The 26,119-nt window shown below is 41.1% G+C and overlaps 1 long non-coding RNA gene across 1 annotated transcript in view; it reads right to left on the bottom strand.

The window, feature by feature from the left end:
* The window catches only part of LOC109615909, a 30,982-nt gene extending 5,148 nt beyond the window's left edge, over positions 1 to 25,834 (bottom strand). The window contains exons 1-2 of the long non-coding RNA XR_002196929.3: positions 25,801 to 25,834; positions 2,406 to 2,486 (exon numbers count right to left, since the gene is read on the bottom strand). This is a non-coding gene — a long non-coding RNA (uncharacterized LOC109615909). The remainder of the gene's footprint in view (positions 1 to 2,405; positions 2,487 to 25,800) is intronic.
* Between the last annotated feature and the right edge of the window lie 285 nt (positions 25,835 to 26,119).

Genomic DNA, 26,119 nt, shown 5'->3' with positions numbered 1-26,119 from the left:
GATGGCCACGTCGATTGTACGTCTCCAACGATGCAGTGACGCTGGGCGGGATGGGACCATGTCAAGGAGACCCAGCGATCGGTCCGGCTGAACTCCGCGGGGGGGGGGGGAGTGACGGACGGTCAGAGGGAAACGAGCCAGCTAACCTGAAGGAAAAAGACTACAACACAGATCAATAAACCCCACACAACTGTCCCAAAGCTTCCACCAGTCACCACTTTCTACACACCGTAGCCTACGCCTACCAAACAACTTCACATTACACCTTCTTGCAACTTCCATACATCACCACGTCCATCTACCTCCAACCAGTCCGGCAGGCCACGCATCTGTCACCGAACGAAAACGCCATTCGCCGGAAAAACCTAATAACACTCAAAGAAACATTTGTTCAGATGTCCAAACACCATAAACGACAGACACAATGTTTGCCGGTCCAGCGTAAACACGAGAGACCGTCAAAGATAGACTGCCGCACTTACCCATAATTAAACCCAGCAAACCCAAGCGTGGCGAAAACGCCGGATCCAGAGCTAACACAAAGGTGCGTCCGTCAAGCTGCTACCAGTCACCCTGGTACCTCGATCAACGTGCCCAGCATGCGTTGAAAAGCTCGTCAGCATTTTCGCGAGATATACCTTACACCAGTGTTTAACACAGTGGTCAACCACCATACTGTTAACAGTTTACTTGACTGTAATGTGCACGCTGACTGTAATGTGCACGTACCTCCAGAGTTCGAAATTTTGCCCGGGTACCTGTACTAAGGAATCCCAAAAACCATCACCCCTGTCGCAGCCAGTCCATGAGCTGGGGGTGGAATCGGGCTCCAGAGACCTAGTCTCCGGCCGTGAACAGATAACCAGCCAAGATTTAAGTAGGAGACCCCAGGATCAGTAACCAAGGACGAGCCCCCATATTATGATGGTAATTACATTGATCAACACTCTTAAATAAGGAAGTACAGAGACGAAAGTTAACCATTTTAATATTATTTGCAAATAAGAGAGACACGTCAAACGCTTACCAACATAATCGTCTGAGGAGTCTTGGGAGACCGGCTTAGGTAGGAGAATATTAGTGCAGGCTGGCATTGTTGACCCCATGCTCCTGAACAGTAGATGGCGGTATGCACGCTGTAGTTAGCTGCGATCCACCAACAGCAGTGTAACAATATAGAGTATGCATTCATTTGCATAGATCGTGTTTATTCACTACATGTCTGTGAATTCTAACAGCGTGTTATTACACATCCATTAGTACATTGGATGCCCTGTCCCAAGTTGTTGGAAATTGGAGTATTTCTGCTTAGGTCCCACGAACGGGAAGGCCAGTGGTGCATCTCATATGACCCTCTTCTCCAAGTGTTCCTGAGACGCTGGGGGAGCACGAATCCACCTGCTTACACCTGAATTAACAAATGCTGTGCATACATTAGATTTCTCCTAATTAATGTTTGTAGATAAACTTCTCTTGCCACCTTGCCTACCTTATATGCCTTTGCCACTTATTCAAGAACCCTACGTTATGCATTTGGTTGAATTAAGGAATTGTTTTAAAGTAAACACAGGTATTTGGTTGTGGCTAACCATCCATAGAAAAGCTACTGTTTCTAACTTAGGTGTGATTCAGTGTTGGATCAAATGCCTGCACACTCAGCAGCTCCAGATACGATGGGCTGATACGTGTTTTATACAGTAGCCTAATAGTAAGTATTGTACTTGGGTGTCTTGTTTAAGAGCACAATATTAGGAGATGGTAGAGAACTACAGCATCAGAGACCAGCTTCCTTCTATGTATATGGGCTGCAAATAGATGCTGCCAGTTCTGGTGGTAATATATTTAAGGGGCATTGTCTGTGATACCCTGGTCTAATGCACCAACTTGGAAAATGACCTCTCCTGCATTTACTTAATATCAAGTGAAGCACTGTCCAAAGTTTACTATAAAACACAGTTTGTCTTTAACATTAGGCACTGCATTTTTTACAGAAAGCTGTTTATTTAGGGCCAAATTTGAACAAATTCTAAAATTCAAAGTTATTGCAATTTACTAAAGATTATGCAATTAATCGCAATTAATTATTTTTATTTGTTTTACAGCACTTCTAAAAACTACTTGAATCCTGGCCATTTCTTGATATTTCTACAACCCCTGGTTCAGTAATTTGTTTGTCTTGTTAGATGAGTCTTGTCAAGGAGCAGTTTGTTGAGACCCCAGTGGAAGAGTGGGTACTCCTGGTATGTATTGCTGTCTCCTGGAATGGGCCATGCAAGATTTATTTGCAGGTCACCCACATTTAGTATAACACAGGAACACGATCCTCCTCTGCCTTCGGTAGGGAATGTACTGGACATAGAACAGTAGAATCTGACTCTGGTTACTTAAGACCCTGTAGAACTTACGTTAAGGTTAGGGCTGTTAATCTTGGTGTCCTGGCCACCTAATCGTCCAGTAGTTTCAAAGTGGCTCATTCATCTCTTCCCCTGGAACAAAAAATATACATTATAATATGTATTATGGGGAGTAAATGTGCAAAAAATGATGTATGTTAGTAGCTGTGGATAAGATATGAAATACTGTTCAATATTGTTTTAACTTAATAAAATTGGAAGGAAACATTGGTGGCCAAGCATCGTTACCCCTGTCCTACTCTTTATCCTCCAGGTAGGAACTTTAATGTATCTGGGCTTGGGCTCTATGCTGTGTATCAGATGGGAGGTGCAAATTGCAGTGTCCATTCTTCTCGGGTTGTGTGATGGTTTCTCTGTTACCCTTGTGGCCCCTGTCTCTTTAAACTGGTAGGACCACAATGGACCTTCAAGACTATCGGCTACATCCTAGGCCTCCGGGCCCTCCCAATGACTGCCGGCCCCCCTCTTTCCAGGTTTCCCTTCACCACAATGTGCCATTGTCTATAATTATTATTTGATGTAGGCTCATTGTCACATACACTGCAGTTTAACCTGTAGTTTATCTATTATCATCACTGCTCAATACACACACAAGCTTCATCTTATGATTGTCTTTCTTTCCTTCTGGCTCTAACCTCCAGTCCCTTCCTGTCCAGGTCACCGGCTCCCTCCAACTATCTCAGACCACCCTCCACTGCAACAACCCAAGAATGCAGACATCAGTAACCAGATCTCTCTTTATTGCATTGTTCAGTTATGGCACAAAAAACATGGTCATGTCATGTAATGCCATGTTTCTCCTAGGTTCATGGTTTGAACTGATTGACCTCTGTGTGATCCTGTTGTTCATTTGGTAGAGTATGGTTCTTGCAATGCGATTGGTTCAATTGTATGCACTCTTCAATGTGGGATCAGATGGATCATTATTTTTTTTTTTATCAAAAAGGGATAGAAAAGTTCATGAAAACATAGAGAATAGTTAAATTAGTCATAGTCTTATCTAGAGCCATCACTTCCCCTTCCAAGAAGTCCTGCAGGCTTGTGTGTGGAAAAAGAAGACCGACATGTATGTGCATGTTCCTTTTTCTTGCTTAACGCATTCATTCAGATTGCCTCTATTGAAGTTACAGACTGACACATACAACACAAAGGCAGAAAACATGCCTAAGGGCATTATAAATGAAAGCTACATGAGTTTTGTTGGAGCAGATGGTTTTTGGAACTTAATTATAATGAAATGTTTTGGCACTGAAAATTGACCTAATTAAGCTGAAAAAATATTGTATTTAAAAATAACTCATTCACTACTTACTGGCATTGATAAACAATCATGTAATGTCTAAAATTGTATTTATGGGAATACTTGGAAGCAGAGTGAGATCCAACACCATCTGTCTCTCAGAGTGTTTGTTATTGCCCTGATCTGTGTTCCTTATCACTTCTTCCTTCCTTGTTCTGTATCTTGTCAGTCATTGTTTTGTATCCCGTTCCTTTTTGTAGCATTGTTCCGTTCATGTCTTTTGTTACATCTTAGTTCTGTTATTTAGTACTATTCTGTCAATCAATCAATAAAATGTATTCATAAAGCCTTTTTTACATCAGCAGTTGTCACAAAGTGCTTTTATAAAACACCCAGCCTGAAATTGATTGGGTGTTTCTCATACAATTGTTGTAGGAACCATTCCCATCAGATTTCTGCTGGGAAAACCCCCTCTTACTATAACCTGCAGTACAAAGCAAACTATACAGTAGCTTAAGATCCTCAGCTTATATTTGGGGATACTTTTGTACATATTTGTTTCACCATTTAGTAATGAAAACAATGTATATACATAGTCTACATTTGTGTACAATAAATTGGGACAGATACATATAATTTTCCGAATGTAGAATTTTTTTGTATTTTTTGTATTTTGTTTTATTGTATTTGGTTGCATACCCTCAGCATGCAATAACTGCCTAACATTTGCAACCCATGTCCCGACCATGTCCAGGGTATCTTCTTTGGCAATGCTTTGTCAGGGCTGTACTCCCAACAATTTTCAGTAACTTTTTTTTCTGGTCCTTTGCCTCAAGTCTCATCTTCAGCAGACCTACCTGACCTACCTGGAGGATAAAGAGTAGGACAGGGGTAACGATGCTTGGCCACCAATGTTTCCTTCCAATTTTATTAAGTTAAAACAATATTGAACAGTATTTAAATGTTTTAAATTGATATAAATCTTGAGATTAACAAGACCAGTGAACATTTTTCCACTAATTGGCTTTGGAAAAACTCAATATTTGCTAAGGCAACGAGTTTTTGGGTTATAGTCTTGCTGTATGAAGAAGAGCTGTCCAGTGACTTTGATGAAATTCACATGACCAATGAAGACAAGTGAGTGGAAATTATAACATTTATGTCAACATGTATGCTGTCCTTTCCAAATGGTCAAACCGATATGTTCAAGTTCAAAGTTTATTTATCAAAAACACAGAATAACAAAGCGTCGTCCTGCACAATGACATTTACATAGTAAGAAATGAGAAATATGTAAAGCAAAAATATAGCAATAATATACATACCAATGTAAACTAGCAGCAATTTTAAAAAGAGTAGGATGGGGAATTTGAACAATATGGGTATTGACCATTATAGATACAATATGAGTGTAATATGAATGAATGGTACATACAAAATATTCTTATGTACATTGAGTGTACATGGAAAGACATCAGAGCATCTGGAATATTCATATGTGATCTGTGTGATCATATATCAATGTTGCTGGTTGAGGAGCCTTATGGACTGAGGAAAAAATAAATAATTGAGTCTGGAAGTGTGTGCCCTGGTGCTCCAGTAGCATCTACCAGACTGTAGCGGTGTGAACAGACCATAGCCTGGGTGTCTGTCTGCTTCCTGAAGTCCATGATCATCTTCTTAGTCTGGCAGACGTTGAGAGAAAGGTTGTTGTCCTGGCACCATGTAGCCAGGTTCTTTACCTCCTCTCTAGAAGCGGTCTCATCATTGTTGGAGATGAGACCCAGGGTGGTTGGGTTGTCTGCGAATTTGAGGCTGATGTTGGAGCTGTGCATGGCCACACAGTCATGCATGCACAGGGTGTACAGGAGGGAACTGTGTACGCAGCCCTGGGGGGCTCCAGTGCTCAGGGTCAGTGCAGAGGAGGTGAGGTTGCCCATTCTCACCACCTGGGGTCTGCCCGTCAGGAAGTCCAGGATCCAATTGCAGAGGGAGGAGTTAAGTCCCAGGGTCCTGAGCTTATGAAGAAGCTTGGCGGGCAAATATGTGTTGCATGCTGAGCTTTAGTCCACGAATAACCTCATCATGTGTGTGTTACCTTCCAGGTGGAGAGGGCAGTGTGCGTCATCCGGGCGATGGCATCGTTTGTAGATTGGGGCAGTATGCAAATTGAAAAGGGTCCAATGTTGTCAGGAAGGGTGCTAATACCTTAAATACTAATACCTTAAAAGCTGAGTTTCGATATTTCACCATTATAGTAATTGTTTGTCCAAGCCTTTTAAGAAGAGAGCCAAAATATGAAAGAAATGCTTACTTTAGGAGACTGTATTGTCACGACTTCACCTGGGAGCTTTGTGTCTCACGACTCCACCCCAGCTTCATGTCTCTGCGTTGCTGGTGTACCAGCTGCCAACATCCCGTTTCCCATGTGCACTAAAACTCATCCCCGGACTGTCTAATTACTGAGGCGTTTCCTCGTTTCCCTGTGTATGTTCCCCAATTACCCAGTTTCTTCATCCAGTACTGTCTGTTCCCATTATGTGAGTCACATTTTAGCTTTGCCTACGTTTGAGTGCCTGTTCGGCCTGTCCTATTTTCATTAGTTTTTCATGTGCTCTAGTCTAACTGTTGTTTGTCTGTAAAGACCCCGGTTTGCTTACTACATCCGCGTTGGGTTCCTTCCTACCCACGTCGTGACATGTACGTTGCACTGGTAATGTACTTCTACTGTAAGTAAAACTGCAAATGAAATATATAAAAATGACAAAAAACTCTATCAAAACAAATAGGGAATTTTCTTAATTGCAATACACACAATTTTTATTTTGAATAATAACTTTATTCCCAACATTCTATTGACAATTGTAAAATTAACCTAATGTTACTTAAAATAACAAAACAAGAAAAAGAACAATTGTAATAAAAGATGGTATGAAAAAATAAGGGGTGCGTGTGTGTTCATGAGAAATTACGACCTTGCCTTAAAGGAAACTACCCACTTTGTTCAGTTTAGTCACTGCCTTAACATGTTTTGAGTCCACCCAAAATCTCAGAATGATGTGATCTGCAATGGAATATAATACACCCACACATTTTTATCAAGCAATCAAAACCCTTCTGCCAGCTTTTTTATCTGGTATACAAGACACAATAAAGCCACCATCCTTTGCCTCAGGGCTGCCTACTGAATAAAAACATTTATATTTTCTTTCTTTTTTGATATTTACTATAGTATTTATTATAGTATTGTAGCGACCTTGGTAAGGCCACTACTCACCCCTCCAAATGGGATATTCCGGTTTGGAGCAGTGGGTAGTACGCCCGGAGATGTGGACACCCAGCATAACTAGGTGGACAGAGACCGGGACAATTGGGTATTGTCAGTGTAGTGGCAACCAGAATTGTGAAGTATCTTGATACTAATTATTTGATCTGCAACACAACCAGGGGGACTTTTTGTGGGGACTGCTACAAGTCCTTCGGGCCTGGAGGTCCTGAGGTGTGGTCCAAGTGTTCATGTCCTCTTAATTTTAAACAGAACTGTACCCAAGGAAAGTTAGACACTTTACTCCCTTCAAAATTAAGATGGGGGGGTCCAGCGACACAGTGGCCCTTTCCAAGGGTAAATCCGGACCGGGCCCAACAGGAAGGAAGTCACTCCACCCACTTGCCTCCCAATTCGAGCAGGAAATGTAATGATGTGTGTAGAATGATCTGACAGTTTATGTACTCCACTGTAACATTAGTTGTTTTTTCTGCGTCATAATGGAGACACGTTGGGTCTTTCCTAGTAAACTATGTTTACTACACACACGCAAACACACACACACCCGCACATGCATGCACACACCCACACACATACAGACGTGCACGCGCGCACATACACACAGGTGTGCACACCAAAGTTCTTGGGGCACCTTGGTAGTCACATGGCTCAAAAAAATGTTAATACAATAATTCCTTCCATTGGCCTACAATGGGAAAATGGTTGAATCTGGTAGAAGAGTTTTTGTGTGCACGTGTATGTGTGCGTGCGTGTGTGTGTGTGTGTGTGTTTGTGTGTGCGTGCGTGTGTGTGATGGAATACAGTCAAAATTTCATCAAAATGAAATGCTTAATTACAGAATGCATGGTTTTATACTCTAATGGCAGTGAGATAAAAAAACATTTTTTAAATGGAAGTCAATGGGACATTTCTGTCCACGAAGGTGTCCAGAGGGAGTAACTGGCACTACATAAAATATACTAATGCAATCAAATCAATTTTGTGGCAAAGGGTAGTACATTTGAGGGGCTCACAAGGGTTAAAAGGTTTACAGTATGGGTTAAGTTTAGGGTTAGGATAAAGGTTAAGGTAATGGTTCGGTTTAGTAGGTAGGCTACTGACTATCAGTAACATTTTAACTATCAGTAACAATTTTGGGACTCTCAAAATAAAGTGTTACCTTTAGTTAAGTTCCAGTAGCATTTCCAAATTCGCCCATTGCTTGTAGTGCTAGCCAGCTATTGTATTTGATCTGAGCATGTCAGTAACATTTGACTGACAATTGGGCTTTCCAGCTTTTTCTGAAACGTTTACTGCATGTTGTGCATTGTTGTGCATTTTTCTTTTTCAAGGTGGTGGTGCATCAGAAGTGCCATTTTCCAGTAAGAATAAATACCTATTAGCTGTAATTAGCTGTATTACAAATGAATATAATGGGGCCAAACTTGCCCGTGCCGCCATATTAGCGTCAGAAATTGCTCATACCTTCCCAGAAGATTCCAGACGCTACCAGTTAGGCCAGCCCCGCCTTGCCCCTACGCACCTGCCTCCCCTTGGGACCTCATTAGAGGAGGCATTGAAAGCTTCCCAGGAAGCAGTTTGGGACGAAGGCCAGAGATGAAGAGAATAAAGATAATGCAGGCAAGGAAAGGCAAAGGGATGGAGATGGGAGGTGCAGGGGACCACGCAGGTTGTGTCGTCTACCAGGAGGCTCCCTCCGCTGGAAAGGGGTTGGTCCTTTGCTTTTGATTTCTCCCTCTCCTCCTCCTCCCCTCACCCTTCTCTTTATGTTAATAAAACGCCCACGAAGGCCCTGCACACACCCAAAGTGTCTGTTCCCAATGTCTCTTCCTGTTACAGTAATTACTCTGGCATGGTCAACATTAAGTTGATTGAGTTTACTACCTGCTGTCAAAGTTCAAAAGGTTGCCCCCCCCCCCTCACTTGCAACACAGACTATTCTTTTAACATTCTTGGTGTTCTGTTTAATCTTCGGAGGACATAGGCTCTTGGAATGTGCCTCAGGCTGCTTGGCCTGAATGACTTGTGGCTGTTCCTATCCATAGTCCTCCTGGTTGCGTTGCTGATCAACATGCCCACATCCTATGTCTCTGATTGTCCATGTCCTTGCCCACCCCCTGTCTGATTGTCCCTGTCCTGCCCAACCGGTTTTGCAGCTGACTGGGATTCTGTTTAAAGACTGGACACAGCCCACATGCATGTATTGACCTGATTGTCATCTGGACATGCAAACACATTGACATTGTCCAAAATGTATTGTACTCTTATGATCTTCACCCAGCACTGCCAGAAGAGGACTGGCCACCCCTCAGAGACTCGTTCCTCTCTAGGTTTCTTCCTATGCTTCAACTCTGCTAGGGAATTTTACCTAGCTACGGCGCATTAACTCTGTTGTTGCTTGCTCTTTGGAGTTTCGGGCTGGGTATCTGTAAAGCACTTTGTAACAATTGCTGATGTAAAAAGGCCTTTTTAAAATTATTTTTGTGTAGGATACTCATGATTGTTTTGTGTGTATTTTTTTTAAATGTATTTATTGCAAATTGCAAATACATTGAGCTATTAAAACCACAAAAGATATGAGAATACGTTGAACCTCCAAAAGTGTTGACCAGTGTCATGCCTGCAGGACCAATACAAAGTGGAGCCAGCAAATATCTTCTACTGACTGAGTGAGGGACAGACTGACTGATTGTGTTGTGGTTAACGATGTGGACTGCCATGTGGGCGACCGGTGTGTGATCCTCGCCATGGACAGGACAAAGTATGGATTAGGATTTGTTCAGGATAGACAAAAACGTAGCTGGCTACAAGCTTCAGAAGCTACATTATAGTAGGCCAAAAATAAAACTGTTTACGGTTATATTGTGACTATTTCTTCAGTGCATGCTTTTTGGTTGTTATTGTTATTTTATCAATGTCATTCACAAAGGAAAGAAAAACGAACGTTGTTGTGCCATGAAATTAAATTGCTTTGGCAGTGTAAAAGTCATCTTCAGTCTCACTAGCAATTCTTATGACTAGGAAATGTTAGTCAGTTTAAAACAATGATTAATAGTGTCTAGCTAAATATTCACACTTGGCGTGATGTTAATGTGTGATAAAATGATCTAATGTTGAGACACATTTTTCTGGTGAGGGTGTACATTCACCTAAAGGATTATTAGGAACACCTGTTCAATTTCTCATGAATGCAATTATCTAATCAACCAATCACATGGCAGTTGCTTCAATGCATTTAGGGGTGTGATCCTGGTCAAGACAATCTCCTGAACTCCAAACTGAATGTCAGAACGGGAAAGAAAGGTGATTTAAGCAATTTTGAGCATGGCATGGTTGTTGGTGCCAGATGGGCCGGTCTGAGTATTTCACAATCTGCTCAGTTACTGGGATTTTCACGCACAACCATTTCTAGGGTTTACAAAGAATGGTGTGAAAACGGAACAACATCCAGTATGCCCCAGTCCTGTGGGCGAAAATGCCTTGTTGATGCTAGAGGTCAGAGGAGAATGGGCCGACTGATTCAAGCTGATAGAAGAGCAACTTTGACTGAGATAACCACTCGTTACAACCGAGGTATGCAGCAAAGCATTTGTGAAGCCACAACATGCATAACCTTGAGGCGGATGGGCTACAACAGCAGAAGACCCCACCGGGTACCACTCATCTCCACTACAAATAGGAAAAAGAGGCTACAATTTGCACAAGCTCACTAAAATTGGACAGTTGAAGACTGGAAGAATGTTGCCTGGTCTGATGAGTCTCGATTTCTGTTGAGACATTCAGATGGTAGAGTCAGAATTTGGTGTAAACAGAATGAGAACATGGATCCATCATGCCTTGTTACCACTGTGCAAGCTGGTGGTGGTAGTGTAATGGTGTGGGGGATGTTCTCTTGGCACACTTTAGGCCCCTTAGGGCCAAATGGGCATCATTTAAATGCCACGGCCTACCTGAGCATTGTTTCTGACCATGTCCATCCCTTTATGACCACCATGTACCCATCCAGCAGGATAATGCACCATGGCTACTTCCAGCAGGATAATGCACCATGTCACAAAGCTTGAATCATTTCAAATTGGTTTCTTGAACATGACAATGAGTTCACTGTACTGAAATGGCCCCCACAGTCACCAAATCTCAACCCAATAGAGCATCTTTGGGATGTGGTGGAATGGGAGCTTCATGCCCTGGATGTGCCTCCCACAAATCTCCATCAACTGCAAGATGCTATCCTATCAATATGGGCCAACATTTCTAAAGAATGCTTTCAGCACCTTGTTGATTTAATGCCACGTAGAATTAAGGCAGTTCTGAAGGCGAAAGGGGGTCAAACACAGCATTAGTATGGTGTTCCTAATAATCCTTTAGGTGAGTGTATGTACCAATCAGACCCAATACTGGCATACTTACTATTTACAAAACAGTACGTACTTCACCATCATCCACAAAGTATGTACTTGTATTACATAGTAGGTAGTATGTGATTTGAGATTCAGCCAATGCTTATGGTTTCCTCGTAGTTCACATAGCGTAGGGTCTAGCTATTCTGTTATTGTATGGACGAATATCTACAGTAATCTTTGTACAAGAGTACACTTTAGTTCCGTTAATCAACTTTCTGTTGCCCACATTATTTCAGCAAAAATATAATGACTGGGATAAAAGTTGTATTTGGAGACAATACAGGTGGGCTGAATACCAGGGAACATCCCTAACCTTCAATATTTTGACCCCAGCTCGATTCCCCTCTCAGACTTTCCAATTTTTGTCACTCAGAGATATTTATCCACTCGGTACTATTCAGCCGTCACAAAGCAATATATATCCACTCTGTAATACCATGAATCTCATACATTGAAGTGAATAATTGTATTATGTGACCCTTTCATCGTGGTCTTTTTTTTCTAAATAAAGAATCCTGCCCGGAGTGATTGGAGTCATTGTTTTCATTATAGATGGGCTATATAGCTATTAGCTAGCCATCTACAGTAATCTTTGTACAAGAGTACATTTTAGTTCCATTAATAAACATTCTGTTGCCCATGTTATTTTATTTTAACAGCATTCCTGCTGTCATTTTAACAAAATTCTGCCACATAGAAAATCACGCCTCAAAACCAGCCAGGGACAACAACATTCATCCCTTCTAATCGCATGCTGGCTGAACTAGGCTTGCTTGGTTCCTTTTCTTAACACAAATATTACACATTATTACATTATTGCATTACATTATAATAAGTATTCAGAAACTTTCCTAGAACAATCAAAATGTTACATTCTTTGTCCATTGATAATCTTTGAGATGTTTTTACAACTAAATTGGAGTCCACCTGTGGTCAATTTAATGGATTGAAAAGCAAAAAAGAGAAATCTGCAGAATTCAACTCAGTAAACTCCATCATTCTTAAATGGAATAACTTTGGAAGCACCAACACTCTTCCTGGAGCTGGACTCCTTGCCAAACTGAACAATTGGGAGAGAAGGGCTTGGTCAGGGAGAACATTCTAGAAGGACGACCAGCTCAATCAGGCCTTTTTGGTAGAGTGGTCAGACGAAAGCCACTCCATGGTAAATGGCACATGACAGCCCTCTTGGAGTTTGCCAAAAGGCATCTAAAGGACTCTCAAACCAAGATTACCTGGTCTGATGAAAGACTGAACCATTAGGTCTGAATGTCAAGTGTCACATTTGGAGTAACCCAGACAATGCTCATCGCATGAAGGGAGCAAAGTGCAGACAAATCCTTGATAAAAACCCTGCTCCAAAGCGCTCAGGACCTGAGACTCTGGTTTAAATTCAACTTCCAACAGGACAACAACCCTAAGCACACAGGCAAGGCAATGCAGGAGTAGCTTCAGGGCAAGTCTATAAATGTCATTGAGTGGCCCATCCAGAGCCCAGACTTGAACCTGACCGAACATCTCAGTAGAGACCTGAAATGGCTGTGCAGTGACGTTTCCCATCCAACCTGACAGAGCTTAAAAGGATCTACAAAGAATTGGAGAATCTCCCCAAACATAGTTGTGCCAATCTTGTAGCATGATACCCTGTAAATGCTGCCTAAGGCACTTAGTACTGAGTAAAGGGGTCTGAAAAAACATTTGCCTATTTCAGAATGAGGCTGTGAAGTATAAAAATATGGAAAAAAGGAAGGGGTCTGAATACTTTTCAAATGCACTGTATATAAATGCTTTGGCATGGAAAAGGATTACTCAGCAGTGCTACAGCAGCCTCAACATAGCAATCAGGAACATCCGTGGGTAAATATGCAGCAATACAGTGATGATCTGTGACCCATCGGCAAGATTGGGGACCAAATATGTCTTTGAGGAAAGCAGAATACAGATAAGAAACATAGCCAGTGAAATCAGGAGTAACAGTTTTCAACCTGTACACTTTGGCAGAGTTGGAACCTGTCTGGAAATGTTGCACAACTGTCGGTACATTGTGTTTTGGTACATCTAGATAAACCAAGTCCCGATTGCATGAAATGGCACAGTTTCCAAAGCCTGTCGACCAAAATAATGATCAGGACAATTTGATGTCCATACAAATGAATGTTGCTCAGACAAGTGACCGGTAGTTACTTCAGTTGGGATGTATTTACAATGAATTCCAGGTGAGGAAAATCCTTCAGACGAGGCATGAAACAGTAATCCCTGTGTCAACAAGAGGATAACAACCTTCCTCCGGGGTCCCTATACAATTCAGAATTAATTTGTCTGCTTCTGTCTTCTGTCACATCATCAATAAACACTAGTGACGCAGTGCCATTGAAAGCCATGCATGCCCATGCCATCGCACTACCTCAACCGTCTTTTGCAGATGATGTGGAATGCATAATCCATAATCTTTTCTTTTTGCCATCATTCTGGTTGATCTTAGTTTCAGCTGTCCAAAGAACGCTGTTCCCGAACTGGGCTGGCTTTTTTAGATGTTTTTGGCAAAGTCTAATCTGGCCTTTCTATTCTTGAGGCTTATAAATGGTTTGCACTTTGTGATGAACCCTCTGTATTTTCTCTTGTGAAGTCTTCTCTTCAGGTTAGACTTGGATAATGATATGCCTACCTCCTGGTGAGTGTTCTTCACTTTGCGGGGTGTTTCTTTACCATGGAAAGGATCCAACCATCATTCACCACTGTTGTCTTTCGTGGATGTCCAGGCCTTTTTGTGTTGCAGATCTCACCAGTGTGTTCTTTTCTTCTCAGAATGTATCGAACTGTTGATTTTGCCACTCCTAATGTTCCTGTTATCTCTGATGGATATCTTTTTTTTGTAGCATAAGGATGTCTTGTTTCACTTGCATTGAGAGCTCCTTTGAACACATGTTTTGGGTTCACAGAAACAGTTTCCAAATGCGAATGCCACACTTGGAATCAACTCCAGACCTTTTACCTTCTTAATTAATGAATAAATAATAAAGGAATAGGCCACACCTGTCCATGAAACAGCTTTTGAGTCAATTGTCCAATTACTCATGGTCCCTTGAAAAAGAGGAGGCTACATATTAAAGAGCTGTAATTCCTCCACCCTTCCAATTTGGATGAATAACCTCAAATTAAAGCTGAGAGACTGCACTTTAAGCCCATATTCATTATTTAACTGTAACTTGAATATATTTTGGTAAACAGACAAAATAACTAAACTTGTGTCAGTGTCCAATAACAAAAATGTAACGAAGTGACTACGTTTTAACAATGATGTTCACACAATAGTCAGGAGGTGGGGGAGAAGGGAGATGGAGGTTGCCGGGCTGAATTGCAACTGCTAGCACCGATTCTTTCCAAACCCCCACCGGAAGGCCACCCCAGAGACCAAGCCACCCCGACTTAAAAGACCTTTGGTTTGGATTTCTCATTCACCTCCTCCCCTTGCACTTCTCTTTCAGGCCTGAAAACATCCTCTGTGTCTGTTCCCTGTGTCTCTCCTTGTTGCAACATGCACACATGAGGCTCAAAGAACAAATCCCTTCTTATTATGGAGCACAATATGTTTCAGTAGTTTGAACATACATCAACTATTAAGTATACTGTCAAACATTCCAACAGACATGTGAATGACATGGCGTTGAAGGGTCCATTCACTGTCTTCTACACAAAAATGAGCTTGTCTCCTCAACAAAGACAACCGTTATCTTTATTTGGATACGCTCCTAGACAGGCACAGTCGTCTTTAACATAAAGGCGGACTAAAGCGCTCCGCACCCATGCAACATTGATTGGCACGTTATGTTTCCAGGGCGGGACGGAGGCGTGGTCGAGTGTCTGAATCAGTAGATCCCTTTTTGTTGTGTTCCACCCAGAGGAGAAGTCTGTGCTGTGTACAATACATCCACTGGACATTCCAGTAACCAGGGAAGTGTAGACAGGCGGTACGAGGGGAAACTAGCTGGCACACATTCTCATTCCCTGGGTGACGTGTCAAGATGTCAGCGGCACACTTTACAACAATGATTCATTTCCTCCTTGTGTTTATTTTTGCACTTTCATCTGACAGGTGGAGTGTGTGTAAACCAATAGTTGACTATAAACTGCCCTGACCATCTCTGAACGCACAGCTTGTCAAACGTTGAAGTGGATGGAGGCGAAGTGGGTCCTACCCGATATTAGATGGGCAGGTGTATCTAATAAAATGACCAGTGAGTGTATATTCTGCACATGTATAAAAATAAATTGCAAACTCTACACGTATGTTTAAGATAGGAAATAATACAAGGTGCATTGTCAAAATGCACAATGACAGTTGTGAAAGGATCTCCAGGCATCTTGGTCTTCTGGCCACTGATGCCACACCCCATGCTGGTCAGGGGAACTGGGGAGGAGGCTGAGGGGCTTGACTGGATGTTGGAGAGGAGTCAAATAGATGACAAATCACCTGCAGATGGGACATCTGGGCTCAGCTCTGTCTTTGGGCTGTCAGATATGACGTCTTCCTCCAACATCTAACAGCACATACGTTATAATCCACAAACATATCAGCGTAACTTGCTTTCTAGTATACACCAGTGTCAGGTTCAGTCGCCAGAAATTCTGTTTGAAACTATCAGTAAATATGCTTGGACTTTTAAGATAAATTCTGGTTTTGTCTTAACCATATCGGTGTGTGGTGGCACATAATGCCAAGATCAAAATAATTATCTCTTATAAGAGGCCCTTCGGAGAAAGATTTTGGCCGTGAGTCAGGATTGGGTTACAAAGTAATTTCCAAGCAAATCAATGTACCTCATCCCACTGTCCAGCCGATCATTCTGTATATTTTTTATGAATAAATTATTATAAAGCATAATCTTTCAGTGTCATTTGTCTTCCATATCCATTTTTACACACAACTGTAAAAAAACGCACTACTGTACCTTCCAAGAAAAAAACATACTTTTATTGTTCTGTCAAAATGTTATCTCTTATAGTCAAGATCATGAATTCAGCTGAACTGTTGTGGAATATCAAGAAGGGGAGAAACTGCATTTTTGTTATAAAAAGTACATCCTTCCTGTACTGGGGACAATAAATGTTTTTGGCACTCTGAAATGTTTTTTGTCAAATCATCACACAATGTCATAGAGGTTTTTAGGGTGTGTACAACTGACCTGTTGACTGTGGGAGTTTCCACCAGAGAACAGAATGTTCATTTCTGTGGCAAAAGCCACCTCCACTGTAATCTTAGAGGATTTGGTTCAACGGGCATGACAACTGAAGACCAGGGGTAGCAATTCCAGCCCAAAACCTCCATATCTGGCAATATCCCTTGTCTTTCATAGCCTGTAGACCAGGGCTGCCCAGCCCTGTTCCTGGAGATTTATCATCCTGTAGGTTTTCTGTCCAACCATAATGTAACACACCTGATTGTAATAATTAGCTAGAGATCAAGCTAAATCAGTTTACTGGTAAATGGGGCTGGAGAGATAACCTACAGGACAGCAGATCTCCAGGAACAGGGTTGGGCAGCCCTGCTCACCACACGTAACCAATCTAGCAGGGTTGGAGATTCTCTGGATCATCAGCATCAGGGACCAACCCATGTATGTCTTTATTTCAGGTCATGTGAAAACCACAGGCTTCCCACATGACCATTCATTTATTTCAAATAACTGATTTCGAAATATTAACTTTGATTAAACTTTTATTCAGTGAAATGTTTTGCGTTTCAAAATAATTATTTAATAAATATTAGACCAACCACAATTTGATGGAAGAGCTAATCTGATGGAAAACAAAAAATGTAATGCTCAACAATCCGTCAATAACACATGAATGGGACTGAGCGATCGACAGTAGGGAACCAACAAACTTTTCTTAGACCCGCATATGCCTGTACACTGGCGCTATTCCAGGAGGCAGCCTATCCTCAAGACAACTCGGGCATGACCACCAACGGAGCCACGCATGCATACGCTTCACAGTGTTTTTTTTTCTCGAATATCTTCATCATCTTTGTGGTGGTTCTGATACTCATACTCTTGGTGATAGGATTAGCGTGCTGGCTCATCAGACGCAAAAGAAACCGCACGAATGCAACTGAGTACGATATGCTCACAGTATTGAAATGTGACGTGTGTTCGGTATGACGCGGATGCAGCCCTGCTCACCACACATTTAACCAATCTAGCAGGGTTGGAGATTATCTGGATCATCAGCATCAGGGACCAACCCATGTATGTCTTTATTTCCGGTAATGTGAAACCCACAGGACCATTCATTAATTTCAAATCACTGATTTCCAAATATTAACTTTGATTAAACTTTTATTCAGTGAAATGTTTTGCGTTTACATTTTTCTTTCAAAATATTTATTTAATAAATATTAGACCAACAAAAATTTGATGGAAGAGGTAATCTGATGGAAAACCAAAAATGTATATCCCAATGAGATTTTCATTGTGGGTTGAATATTTAATATTGCAACCATAAACTCTAACCCATAAAAGCTTTTGTTATTGTAAAACAGTGACAGACCATGCTCAGATCACATGGCTATGAGTAGAACAAGAACAGATGGGTAAAACATGAATAGAACAGGAACAGACTCTCTGAGCAAATGGTGACCTCTAAAGGCATGTGAGGAATAATACAACTTTGTTTATTTCTATGAACAACCCCAGAGCATATGGCTCTGTATATCACATATTATAGCTAGGTGATACAATAGTTTAATTTATAGTTTTATGGTCTCTGCATCTGAAGATAGAAGTAATTGTGACATAATAAGAGTAAACACATTCCATTCCATTTACGATCATCATTACGGTATTGTTGCTGTCTACCAGTCTGTTCTTACGTTGCTATCAGTTTATATTTAAATTATAACGGACCAAATAACCAACAGAGGGACAAAGATACAGGCTATACAAGGACAGTGTGCTCAACAATCCGTCAATAACACATAAATTGGACTGAGCGATCGACAGTAGGGAACCAACAAACTTTTCTTAGACCCGCATATGCCTGTACACTGGCGCTATTCCAGGAGGCAGCCTGTCCTCAAGACAATTCGGGCATGACCACCAACGGAGCCACGCATGCAAACGCTTCACAGTGGTTTTCTTCGAATATCTTCATCATCTTTGTGGTGGTTCTGATACTCATACTCTTGGTGATAGGATTAGCGTGCTGGCTCATCAGACGCAGTAGAAACCGCACGAATGCAACTGAGTACGATATGCTCACAGGATTGAAATGTGACGTGTGTTCGGTATGACGCGGATGCATTTCTGACCGTTTGTTTGCACCCATAGGTTAACAAATTCTATCGGATGTTTTGCAGGAAGGTTACTGAAATAGAGATATTGTCAGCGGGAAGTGGATCCGAGACAGATACCCAGCCCAAATTCACCCTAAAGATCAAGACGGATCAGAGCCACGCCACTCAGCTGGTGGAGATGTTTGTGAGGAGAGTCAGTCACGCTGAGGGCGCGGGCCCAGCTCCTGCAGTCACACCACCCGCGGTGTCATCACCCACTGATAGGACGCCATTAGCTTCGCCACATCCTGTACACACTGAGGACTTTCTGAGCAATGAGAGCGCGACCCCGTCCACTCCCCATGCTCATGTGCCCATGTCCGAGGGAGGTCTCCTTCCAGACTACCGCAACACCCCTACGAGACAACAGTCGTCAGAGCAGTTGGTCTCAGATGAGGGAGAGGAGGATGAAGAAATATTTTTTTATGTGGACGAAGGCTTTGGAGAAGTTCAGAATCACAGATACACCTGATTCATCTTGAAGGGGGCATTCTCTGCCCCGTGGTCAAAAGACGATTAAGGCCAAAATAATGCAGTGTATAAAATCTATAAGTCCGATCTATAAGTAAATACGTCAACTGTTTTTGGATGTTGTAGTAATTTGAGAAGTTGGAGGCGAATAACTGCTCACAGTTTTAATAGAACACAAGCATTTGTTTGTAAACATATCTGGTGGAATGGGCTGGCGTGGATACCGAAGTAACCTTGACGCAATCCACTGTTCCGAGTTCATTGGGAGTGGTTGCCAAGAGACAACCATAGATTATTGGTTATTAAACTTGGGAACAGAAAAAAAAAGGGTAAACAGTTGGTCGAGTGTGATGGTGGCAACACCAGGGTTGTGGGTTCGATTCCCAGGGCAGTCTGTGTGGAAATATATACACTCGTTAGTGTAAGATGTTGGGGATAATAACTTCTGCTAAATTACTTATTAGTAATGTAAATATATGTATACAGTTGGATTGTTTTTTTTATTTATGCTGGGTATTACAATATTTCTTACTAGTTTATATTGACTACAGGTGTTGCTGGAGTGGGCGTGGCTTTTCAGATACATTTTGGTCACACATAATACAGGTACTGGTCATAAAATTAGAATATCATCAAAAAGTTGATTTATTTCAGTAATTCCATTCAGAAAGTGAAACGTGTATAATGTATACATTCATTCCACACAGACTGATATATTTCAAGTGTTTATTTCTTTTAATTTTGATGATTATTACTGACAACTAATGAAAACCCCAAATTCAGTATCTCAGAAAATGTGAATACTGTGAAAAGGTTCAATATTGAAGACACCTGGTGCCACACTCTAATCAGCTAATTAACCCAAAACACCTGCAAAGGCCTTTAAATGGTCTCTCAGTCTAGTTCTGTAGGCAACACAATCATGGGGAAGACTGCTGACTTGACAGCTGTCCAAAATACGACTATTGACACCTTGCACAAGGAGGGCAAGACACAAAAGGTTGACACAAGAGGCTGGCTGTTCACAGAGCTCTGTGTCCAAGCACATTAATAGAGAAGCGAAGGGAAGGAAAAGATGTAGTAGAAAAAAGAGTACAAGCAATGGGGATAACCGCACCCTGGAGAGGATTGTGAAACAAAACCCATTCATAAATGTGGGGGAGATTCACAAAGAGTGGACTGCAGCTGGAGTCAGTGCTTCAAGAACCACCACGCACAGACATACGCAGTACATAGGTTTCAGCTGTCACATTCCTTGTGTCAAGCCACTTTTGAACAAGACACAGCATCAGAAGTGTCTCGCCTGGGCTAAAGACAAAAAGGACTGGACTGCTGCTGAGTTATGTTCTCTGATGAAAGTACATTTTGCATTTCCTTTGGAAATCAATGTCCCAGAGTCTGGAGGAAGAGAGGAGAGGCACAGAAGCCACGCCGCAATGCTGCTGTAATTCAGGCAAAAGGTGCCCCAACTAAATATTGAGTGCTGTACATGCTCGTACTTTTCATGTTCATACTTTTCAGTTGGCCAACATTTCTAAAAATCATTTTTTTGTATTGGTTTTAAGTGATATTCAAATTTTCTGAGATACTGAATTTGTGATTTTCATTAGTTGTCAGTTATAATCATCACAATTAAAATAAATAAAAATGTGAAATATCAGTCTGTGTGTAATGAATGAATTTAATATACAAGTTTCACTTTTTGAATGGAATTACTGAAATAAAAAAACGTTTTGATGATATTCAAATGTTATGACCAGCACCTGTAGTCTGGTGGGTTGTTATCATAAATCACACACACAGTATCACACTGACACTGCAGCTTAAATGAAACTAACTGAAGGGTATCTCAAGAGGATATATTTAGCTTTGTATTAATTGACTTAAAAGTACTTTAAAAAGTACCCATACACAATGATTAATCAAAAGCTTTACCACAGAGGATTTATATTCTTTAAATGCTTGCCAAGGAGACTCAACAGACCATAACAGAGTTTGGAGTTACATTTGGTGTAGCGAAAGACATTCATTGTTTTGACATTTAAATGCCAAACCTAGATTTGAACTGATGCCTTAGGTGACTACTGTCACCACTGCAGCCAGGTTTACATTAGGTCTCAAACAACTTTAAGTGGAACTGATGCAGTTCAATTAATACTTTTTGCTCTGGTTAGCTGATGTTCTTGTTTTGTTGAAGTGCACAATAAGATAGAGAGCCTACATAGTGATTTAATCAGGACTGGTGTGTTCCCAAATGTAAGAGGACTCCTGTGGTACCACTGTACATTATTTGCTGTAACACCGGAGGATTAGGAGAATTTTGTGGCTTAAACAAATGCTTTCGTAATTATCTAAAGTGATGCTTTTGCTACTGGTGTGTAACCAAAGTGAATGAGATGGTCTATATGCAAATAATCTATCTGTAGCTCTGATGGGCTATGGGCCATTGGTCTGTGTACGGTTCAAGGAAGACACATTTGTATTTGATCAAATTCACTGCAGTGTCATATGTCTAAATGTGCATCTACTGTACCACTGTACATCAGTATAGAGTTGTCATAAATGCATTCATTTCCTCATTAGCAAACATGTGTATGTCAATTTTTTCAGCTAACCACAAGTGATGGATCTGATATGGTACCATGGTTGTCTACCTTACTCCTGTCTTAATGTTTCCAGCAATGAAATTAAAACATTCAGCCAGTGCCTCACGTGCTATACTGATGAACAAAAACCACCCCAAGCCCTAACCCTCTGACATTGTGGAGGTCTAAGAGGATTGGACAAATGTAACGGTGTGCTTGTGACCATGTGTGAAGTGTGAATTTACTACATACGATAGTGAGAAATACATTACAATCCAAGCCTCTTAAGAGCTTGGATTCTCAAATCTGGTCTCTTTTGACCAAAGGACAGATTTCCACCTGTCTAATGTCCATTTCTCAAGTTTCTTGGTCACGCAGTTTCCTACTATTGGTGTCCTTTAGTAGAGATTTCTTTGTATTAATCGACCGTGAAGGCCTGTTTCACGCAGTCTCATCTGAACAGTTGATGGTGAGATGTGTCCGTTACTTGAACTCTGAACAGTTGATGGTGAGAGTGTCTGTTACTTGAACTCTGAACAGTTGATGGTGAGATGTGTCTGTTACTTGAACTTTTATTTGGGCTGCAATCTGAGGAGCAGTAAATTGGCGATTTCTGAGACTGGTAACTCTAATGAACTTATCCTCAATAGCAAAGGTAACTCTGGGCTTTTCCTGTGCTGGTCCTAATAGGAACCAGTTTCATCATAGCGCTTGATGGTTTTTGTGACTGCAATTGAAGAAACTTATAAAGTTCTGAAAATGTTTTGTATTGACTGACCTTTATGTCTTAATACTTGTACATACATTATATGTAATACTTGTACATACATTATATATAATACTTGTACATACATTATATATAATACTTGTACATACATTATATGCAATACTTGTACATACATTATACTTAATCCTTTTAATTAATTCTTGAATCATTTTCTGCCCTCCCCGATTTGCTTTCAGTGCACATTTAGAATTGCCATTTCACTGTATTTGCCTTCATTGCACATATATACATTCCACTTGTAATGTATACTATACTTAATACTTGTACATTTCCTGCCCTCTTCTATATGCACTTCGGGTTAGATGCTAACTGCATTTTGTTGTAGTGTACTTATACTGTTCAATGACAATAAAGTTACATCTAATCTAATGAGTCATTTGTTTATTTTATTAGTACTGCAAATATGTGTCTTTTATTGAAAACATACAGTGGGGCAAAAAAGTATTTAGTCAGCCACCAATTGTTTTCCAAAAGATCACATTATAGGATTTTTAATGAATTTATTGGTAAATTCCTCTGTAAAATAAGTATTTGGTCACCTACAAACAAGCAAGATTTCTGCCTCTCACAGACCTGTAACTTCTTCTTAAAGAGGCTCCTCTGTCCTCCACTCGTTACCTGTATTAATGGCACCTGTTTGAACTTGTTATCAGTATAAAAGGAAACCTGTCCACAACCTCAAATAGTCACACTCCAAACTCCACTATGGCCAAAACCAAAGAGCTGTCAAAGGACACCAGAAACAAGATCGTAGACCTGCACCAAGCTGGGAAGACTGAATCTGCAATAGGTAAGCAGCTTGGTGTGAAGAAATCAACTGTGGGAGCAATTATAAGAAAATGGAAGACATACAAGACCACTGATAATCTCCCTCGATCCGGGGCTCAAAATGATCACAAGAAACAAAAATCCCAGAACCACACGGGGGGACCTATTGAATGACCTGCAGACTGCTGGGACCAAAGTAACAAAGGCTACCATCAGTAACACACTACGCCACCAGGGACTCAAATCCTGCAGTGCCAGACGTGTCCCCCTGTTTAAGCCAGTACATGTCCAGGCCCGTCTGAGGTTTGCTAAAGAGCATTTGGATGGTCCAGAAGAGGACTGGGAGAATGTCATATGGTCAGATGAAACCAAAATAGAACTTTCTGGTAAAAGCCCAACTCGTCATGTTTGAAGGAGAAATAATGCTGAGTTGCTTCCAAAGAACACCATACCTACTGTGAAGCATGTGGGTGGAAACATCATGCTTTGGGGCTGTTTTTCTGCAAAGGGACCAGGACGAATGATCCATGTAAAGGAAAGAATGAATGGGGCCATGTATTGTGAGATTTTGAGTGAAAACCTCCTTCCATCAGCAAGGGCATTGAAGATGAAACATGGCTGGGTCTTTCAGCATGACAAGGATCCCAAACACAGGCTTCGTAAGAAGCATTTCAAGGTCCTGGAGTGGCCTAGCCAGTCACCAGTCAACCCCATAGAAAATCTTTGGAGGGAGTTGAAAGTCTGTGTTGCCCAGCGACAGCCCCAAAACATCACTTCTCTAGAGGAGATCTGCATAGAGGAATGGGCCAAAATACCAGCAACAGTGTGTGAAAACCTTGTGAAGACTTACAGAAAATGTTTGACCTCTGGCATTGCCAACAAAGGGTATATTACAAAGTATTGAGATTAACTTTTGTTATTGAACAAATACTTATTTTCCACCATAATTTACCAATAAATTCATAAAAAATCCTAAAATGTGATTTTCAGGATTTTTTCTATCTCATTTTGTCTCTCATATTTGAAGTGTAACTATGATGAAAATTACAGGCCTCTCTCATCTTTTTAAGTGGAAGAACTTGCACAATTGGTGGCTGACTAAATACTTTTTTGCCCCACTGTATGGCTGAATTTGCTATTTCAGTAGGTTTTGAATGAGGAAGTGTATACATTTCCTTCTGACACTGTAAAAAGGGCATAGATCACAAACTGGCTGCTGGTTGGAGATGTTCCAAATTGTTTTCCAAGCTGGTCTGTATTGTGTGTCACAGCCATATATCTATACCTACTTAGTCTTAAAATAATCACTCCACCTAAATTAATACGAGTTTCACCACACTAATGTTACTGTCTGAATGCTACTGTATTAGCCTCCACATATTATTTCCACTTGCTTCTAGGATTGCATTTAGTTTGGTACAACTGCATTCGTTCTTCTGAGCCAGGCAGATATCAGTGTTATTGTCTCCTGTGATGAAATCAGCACTAACAGACAGCCCAATGTGAACAAACATGAAAGACGCAGAATAATTACTACAGGAAATCCTTACTTATTTTACATTTTAAGGTGCTGTATTCCAAGTTAACATAATGAACAAGAATCACCTTAACTATCACATATTGTCAAAAATAACTACCTTGGCAACTATACCCAACATGGATTATGGGTTGAATAAAAAAAGACCCTACTGTTGAATCAATCCAGATTATGGTTAAAAAACAACTAATAATTAGAATAACCCAAATTTGGATAATCCAAACAACCCAACTGGAGGCCCAAATGAACATTGTGTTCTGTTCCCTACCAAACCAGTGCAATTTAAGCAGCTCATTCATTCTGAGTGAATTTGATTAGGCAAGCCTACATACAATGGTCATATTGTTCTATCCCGCCACACATGCAGCACCATAGCCAGGTGGTAAAAACGATGTCCCCAGTCCACAGTCCCATTCCTTGCCAATGAGAATGTTGGGCTCCCTTCCACAGTGGCATTTTATATGTAAAAAATTGGTGGGGCACAAACCATTTGAAAATATAGGATACATACCAGTAAAGCGAAAAAAAAAAAACTCCCTCTTGCTACTGATGTGTTTATTTAACGCATCAACAAACAGCGTGGTTCCACAAAACACTTTTAACGACAGAGCGGCTTGCTTCTACCAGGTGTTGTAGTACACATACTGGAGTGAGAGAGAGACCTTCTTGTGTAATTGCCGTCCTTCCCTCTCACACACATTACCACTGTCACATATACAAACCTAAATTAAGAATGCAACCAAGCTCAGAACCAATGTGCCTACAGGGCAATACGCGAACAGCAATGAGCTCAACACCACACGAAGCGGAAAGACAACTTTTTAGGGATACAGATCCATTCTATGACTACCTTAGTAGATAAGCAGGGACCCACTGAAACTCATCACCATCTATATCAATCGATCCAGCACAAAAATATGACATATGCATGGACCAGCACCACAAAGGCAGGATGATAAAATATGCTTTCACTCACCAAGACAGAGGGCTCACTTGAAGAGAAAGGTGGCACGGCAGTTCTTCCTCTGGGCAAACTTTTCGATAACTTTGGTAATTTACTCTCTTCAAGGTGGAAAAGTTCCTCTCTGACTCGGTTGTCGTCATAGGTGTTGTTATGATAATTTTCAGCAGAGTGACGGTCTCAGCAAAAGCCTCCTCTAGGAGACAGGGCTGTCTTATAGGGGTGTGCATTGGCACTGCCCTCACAATTCGATTCGATTACGATTCACCAGGTAACGATTCGATTCAATTCGATTCTACGATGCATTGTGATGTATCAAAATTCTACTGCACAC

The sequence above is a fragment of the Esox lucius genome, chromosome 7 (genome assembly GCF_011004845.1).
Source record: "Esox lucius isolate fEsoLuc1 chromosome 7, fEsoLuc1.pri, whole genome shotgun sequence".
NCBI classification, from domain to species: Eukaryota; Metazoa; Chordata; class Actinopteri; order Esociformes; family Esocidae; genus Esox; species Esox lucius.
This window is presented reverse-complemented; position numbering and strand designations above follow the sequence as displayed.